Here is a 6,608-nt window from a genome sequence, read left to right on the forward strand (position 1 = left end):
TAAACATATAAACTTTCGTAGTCAAGATACGAGATGGGCACCTTATGGGCATTATGCTCATACTAACCATCAAGGACCCAAATTCACTTGGGTACCTAAATCCCAATTTTAATTGTTTTGTAGGTACGTGTTGGAGCTAAGGATACAAATTGGTATGTTGATAGTGGATGCTCCAAACACATGACCGGCGATGAATCAAAGTTCACTGCAATAGAGCCTACAAACGGAGGAAACGTGATCTATGGAGACAACAACACCGGCAAAGTAATCGGCGTTGGAAAAGTTGGTAAAAATTCTTCTACCTCCATAGATAATGTTATACTTGTCAAAGGTCTCAAACATAATCTCATTAGTGTTAGCCAACTTTGTGACAAAGGAAACTTAGTCACCTTTGATTCAAAATGTTGTTTGATAAAAAGGCAAGACACTAATGAAATTGTGCTAATTGGGCCCCGTGTTGACAATGTATACATGATTAATCTAGATGAAGTTTCCTCAAATGATGTGAAATGCTTTGTTAGTAAAAATGATGAAACTTGGTTATGGCATCGTAGAGTAGCTCATGCTAACATGGACCATCTTAGCAAGTTGGTCTCTAAAGAGTTAGTAATTGGCTTACCAAAGCTACATTTTGAAAAAGACGTCCTTTGCGACGCATGTCAAAAGGGAAAACAAGTAAAGGCCTCTTTTAAATCCAAAAACATTGTTTCAACAACAAGGCCATTACAACTTTTGCACATGGATTTATTTGGTCCTTCTAGGACTATGAGCTTTGGTGGCAATTACTATGCTTTAGTTATTGTTGATGATTACTCTCGATTTACATGGACCTTGTTCCTAGCAAACAAGAGTGATGCATTTCGAGCATTCAAAAGATTAGCCAAAGTTATTCAAAATGAAAAGAATTTGCATATATCATCTATTAGAAGTGATCATGGTGGAGAATTTGAAAACAATCTTTTTGAAACTTTTTGTGAAGAAAATGGCATTGAGCATAATTTTTCCTCTCCTAGAACACCACAACAAAATGGTGTGGTTGAAAGGAAAAATCGTCATTTAGAAGAAATGGCGAGAACTATGCTCAATGAGGCTAATATTCCTAAGTACTTTTGGGCGGATGCGGTTAGTACCGCGTGTTATGTTATGAATAGGATTATCATTCGACCTATTCTTAAGAAAACACCGTACGAATTGTACAAAGGAAGAAAGCCAAATATTTCCCACCTTCACGTCTTTGGCTGTAAATGCTTTATTCTAAATAATGGAAAAGATAACTTAGGCAAATTTGATGCTAAGGCTGATGAAGGAATCTTCTTAGGCTACTCTTTAACTAGCAAAGCTTTTAGAGTATATAATAAACGCATCATGACTATGGAAGAAAGTATTCATGTCGCTTTTGATGAAACTAACCGTTCTTGTGCTAGAAAAGATTTTGATGAAAATGTAGAAAACTTTGATTCACTAAATTTGAATGGTGAAGACAAAGAAAAAGATTTAAATGAAGCCTCTACAAGCTCAACAAAGGATAGTGTTCAAGTTGAAGAAATTGAACCATCACAAGCACAAATAAATGCACTTCCAAAGGACTGGCGTACTTCAAAGGATCATCCTCTAGACAACGTCATTGGTGATGTTTCGAAAGGGGTAACAACTCGATCCACTTTTAGAAATTTATTTGCATATAGTGCTTTTGTTTCTCAAATTGAACCATCTACCATTGAGTCCGCAATTGATGATGAACATTGGGCTATGGCAATGCAAGAGGAGCTTAACCAATTCAAACGAAATGACGTTTGGGAATTGGTGCCTAAACCAAGTAATCAAACAATTGTAGGAACAAAATGGGTTTTTAGAAATAAACTCGATGAAAATGGTACAATTGTTAGAAACAAAGCTAGATTGGTAGCTAAAGGTTATAATCAAGAGGAAGGCATTGATTATGACGAAACTTATGCTCCCGTAGCTAGATTAGAAGCTATTAGGATGTTACTTGCTTTTGCATCCTCTTATAACTTCAAACTTTATCAAATGGATGTTAAGAGTGCCTTTCTTAATGGTTTCATTCAAGAAGAAGTATATGTTGAACAACCTCCCGGTTTTGAGGATTATGAAAATCCTAATCATGTTTTTAAACTCAAGAAAGCTCTTTATGGTCTTAAACAAGCTCCAAGAGCTTGGTATGAACGTTTGAGCAAGTTTTTAATAGAAAAGGGTTTTAGAAGAGGGAAGGTTGATACAACTTTATTTATCATGATTGAAAACAAAAATATCCTTTTGGTACAAGTTTACGTCGATGACATAATATTTGGTTCAACTAACGAATCACTTTGCAAGTTTTTCTCAAACCTCATGCAAAGTGAATTTGAAATGTCCATGATGGGCGAACTCAACTTCTTCCTTGGTCTTCAAATCAAACAAGGAAAAGAAGGAACTTTCGTTAGCCAAACCAAATATTGCAAGGAATTGCTCAAAAGATTTGGAATGGACAATGCTAAGGCAATGGACACACCAATGAGCACTACTTGCTACCTTGACAAAGATGAACAAGGTAAAAACATAGATGTAAAGAAGTATAGAGGCATGATAGGATCATTACTTTATCTAACAGCAAGTAGGCCAGATATCATGTTTAGTGTATGCATGTGTGCGAGATACCAAGCTAATCCTAAGGAATCTCACTTAAGTGCGGTGAAAAAGATTATGAAGTATCTCATAGGAACATTAAATGTTGGATTGTGGTATCCGAAAGGATCCACTTGTGATTTGATTGGTTATTCCGATTCCGATTTTGCCGGTTGCAAATTGGATAGGAAAAGCACTAGCGGCACTTGTCACTTGCTAGGAAACTCTCTTGTTTCATGGCATAGTAAGAAACAAGTAAGTGTAGCCTTGTCTACCGCCGAAGCTGAGTATGTAGCCGCCGGTAGTTGTTGCGCCCAAATTTTATGGATGAAACAACAACTTGTGGACTATGGACTCATGCTTGATCACATTCCTATCAAATGTGATAATACTAGTGCAATAAATTTAACCAAGAATCCGGTTCAACATTCAAGAACCAAGCATATTGAGATTAGACATCACTTCATAAGAGACCATGTTGAAAAGGGTGATGTGGTTATTGAATTTGTCGAAACTAGTAAACAACTAGCGGACATCTTCACTAAACCTTTATGTAAAGAAAGTTTTTTTAACATCCGAAATGAACTTGGTATCTTGGATTCTAATCTAATATGATTTGTTTGAATTCATTGTACTTATATTGCTATTTTTGTATCTCTTACTAACTTAAGCATTGGAGATATCCAATTAGCCATTGTTTTGTAGGTTTATGAGTTGATGAATGAGTGATTAATCTTGAGGTAGATTGAAGAATTTGAAGATTATAAACAATGGAGGATCAACAAATTGAAGTTTATAATAGTTTAAGTGAGTATATACATGATGGAACTCAAAGGATTGAAGAAAGAACCACCAAAGGATGAAAATTTGGTGATTTTGGGCAAAATGATGCATGTTGCATCGATGCAACCAAGCTTTGCATCGATGCAAAGCACACAACGTGCTATGTGCATCGATGCAAAGCCTATTGCATCGATGCAAACACGACCAAATTGCACAAAAACACGTGAATTTGGCATTTTTGAGCAACAAAACCCCACTTTTTCATCATCTTCAACCTCACAACTCATATCCCCACATTCAAACCTCCATAACCTCCAAAACAAGCTCACATATAGCTTCATACAACTCACAAAACTTAGATACCCACTACAAACAAATTACATATTTGAAGTCCCCACATTCTCCTCTACAAAACCCATAAAACAAAATCATCCACAATGCCTAGAATCAAGAGAACCATCAAGAAGTCAAAAGGCTCTTCAAGTGTGGTTCCACCTCCAAATGATCATCCTTTGGCAAGGTACTTTGCTTCTAATGAAGATCTTCAATTCTATGAGGCAAGGCTCGCCGGAAGAAAGGAAATTCCTCCGAGGTATTTGGATCCGACCCTTCTTGTCATTCATAAGTTTGATACTCTTAAGGCTATTCTAGTTCATCAAGGCCTCATGAATTTTGTTCAAATTAAGAGTAAATATTATCCGGATTTAGTTGCCATAGCCTATAGTACACTCATGCTTGAGATTAATGAGGAAGATGAATCAAATTTCACATTATTCTTCAAGATAGGAAGAAAGGATTATAGGCTAGATGGTGATGAGTTAGCCACCATTTGGGAGTTGCCAAATCAAGGTGACTTGTTTCAAGGTGGTAAAACCCCAATTGATGAATGGGGTTATTCAAAGGACAATGCCATGCATTTGTTCAACCTTGTACAAGGAGCTCACTCCAAAATTAGTTGCAATTCAATGAGTACGGAACATAGAACTTTGTTATATCTAGTCACCTATATATTGCAACCTAGAATATCCGGGCATGCGAATGTAAATGATGAAGATTTGATTGTCATGTGGGCTATGATGAATGGGATTAAGATTAATTGGCCATAATTTATAGTACAACATATGATTAGGCTCAAGATGAAGGATAGGAATGGTGGATTAGGATTCCTTTGCCTATGGTCTAAAGTCTTTGATTATGTTGGTATTGATATATCAAATGAGATTGCCAAGGAAGTACCACCTCAATCTTGTATCAACACTCATATTCTCAACAAAATGGGAAGAAGAAATGTTGATGAACAAGGTCCTCAAGAGCAAGCTCCTCCACAAGCACCTCAAGCTCAAGAACCACCCTCCTTGGTTGATGTAATGAGAGAATTACAATCCATCAACCAAAACATCCAAAGGATTGAAGTAGAGCATGGTAGGCAACTTGAAGCACTTAATCGTCGTGTGTCTCGTGTAGATCATCGCACGGGTCGCTTGGATTGTCGTATTGATGACTTATATGAGCATTTCGGCATCCACCTACCGTATGAAGAGGATAATGATGATGATGAAGACCAAGATTGATTGTCTCCTCTTCATCAAGTCACTTTTTATTGCTTTATGTTTATTTGATTATATGAATTGTTAAACTAACTCCTAGTAAGCTAAGGATTTCTATTATGGTTTAAATACTTTGATATTTCCTTCATAATTTTGTTTAATGATTAATGCTTGTATGCTTATTTGGTGAATAACTCAAAATAGGCTTGGTACCCCTATTTTAAGTTAATGTGCATGCCTTGATATATTTCACTTCTTTAGGGGGAATTATGCATGCTTGTTATATATAAAAAGAAGAAATCAAATTCTTTTTGAAAGGGGGAATATCTCTATGACACATTTCAAACTCCTTTCTTTTTGATAATGTCAAAAGGGGGAAGAAAGATTTGAGGATATTTGAAGTTTTGAACTTTTGAAAAAGAAGAAGTTTGAGGATTTGAAAAGAAGAAATAAGTGTGCGAAACAATGATTTCAAAAAAAGACTTCCGCTAAGCAAAAACTTTTTGATATCTAAATCGTTTTCTTTGATAAACGCCCTTTAAGGGAACAAATGCACATATTTAGGGGGAACTCCTGCAAAATTTTTTTGTGAAGTCTTCTCCAAAGCTTTCTATAAAACAAAGTGCATTATTGTTGCTTTCAAAATCATTTATAAATGCATATCCTCAAAATTGGTTTGTCATTATCAAAAAGGGGGAAATTGTAAATCATGTTGCTTGTATGCGAAGTTTGTATTCGTAGGTTTTGATGAATGACAAACCAACAAACGACATGAAAAACAAACCAACAAACAACTTGAATGAACAAGCATGTTGAAAGATCAACCAACATTCAACGTTGAGGAATGAAGAGTTGAAAGCAACACAACAACAACAAGAAACTCAAGTCCACAACATTTGAAGACAAGTATAGTGTCTTAGGACTTAGGTAACTTCTTGTTAAGAACCAATTGCTAAATCTCTCAACACACACTCACAAAATGTTTTGATGCACATCTTGCAATTCGATGCTAGCCAAATGGTTTAAAAACTTGTTTTCAAAGGTACAAAAGCATAGGAATTGACTCCAACAAGTTTGAGATCAATCCTAAGTATTTTGAAGTGATTTTAAGCCATTCTTTAAGGTTTGCATCGATGCACACTCATCTTGCATCGATGCAAAGCATGCGACGACTTGTTGCATCGATGCAAAGATGTTTGCATCGATGCAACCTAGCTGAAAATTCAAATTTCAGCTTCAAAGACACATTTGCATCGATGCAAAGTGTTATGCATCGATGCAAATGATTCAAAAACATAAAAAACGGCTAGTTTTGACAAAAAGGCTCCATCCCATTAACTCCCCAACGTTTCTAAGGTTTGGGGAGTCTATAAATAGATGGATTGAAGCCTTATTTCAAAGACTTGAGTATTTGCAAACTATCTTGTTCATATTCTTTCATTCTACACATTTTTTTAAGGTGTTATAATACACAATTTGAGAGAGCAATATCAATTGGTTCAATAGTGCTAAACTTGTAATCATACACTCTTCTAGAGAGTACTCATTTCGTCTCAACAATTCTTTGAGAATTGTTTTCTTGTACACTTTGTAAATTGGAGTGTGATCTCCAAGGTTGAGTCAAGAGTTATAAACACTATAGTCGGTGAGGATACC

This window comes from Arachis ipaensis, chromosome B2 (genome assembly GCF_059453495.1).
Source record: "Arachis ipaensis isolate K30076 ecotype BB chromosome B2, ASM5945349v1, whole genome shotgun sequence".
NCBI lineage: Eukaryota > Viridiplantae > Streptophyta > Magnoliopsida > Fabales > Fabaceae > Arachis > Arachis ipaensis.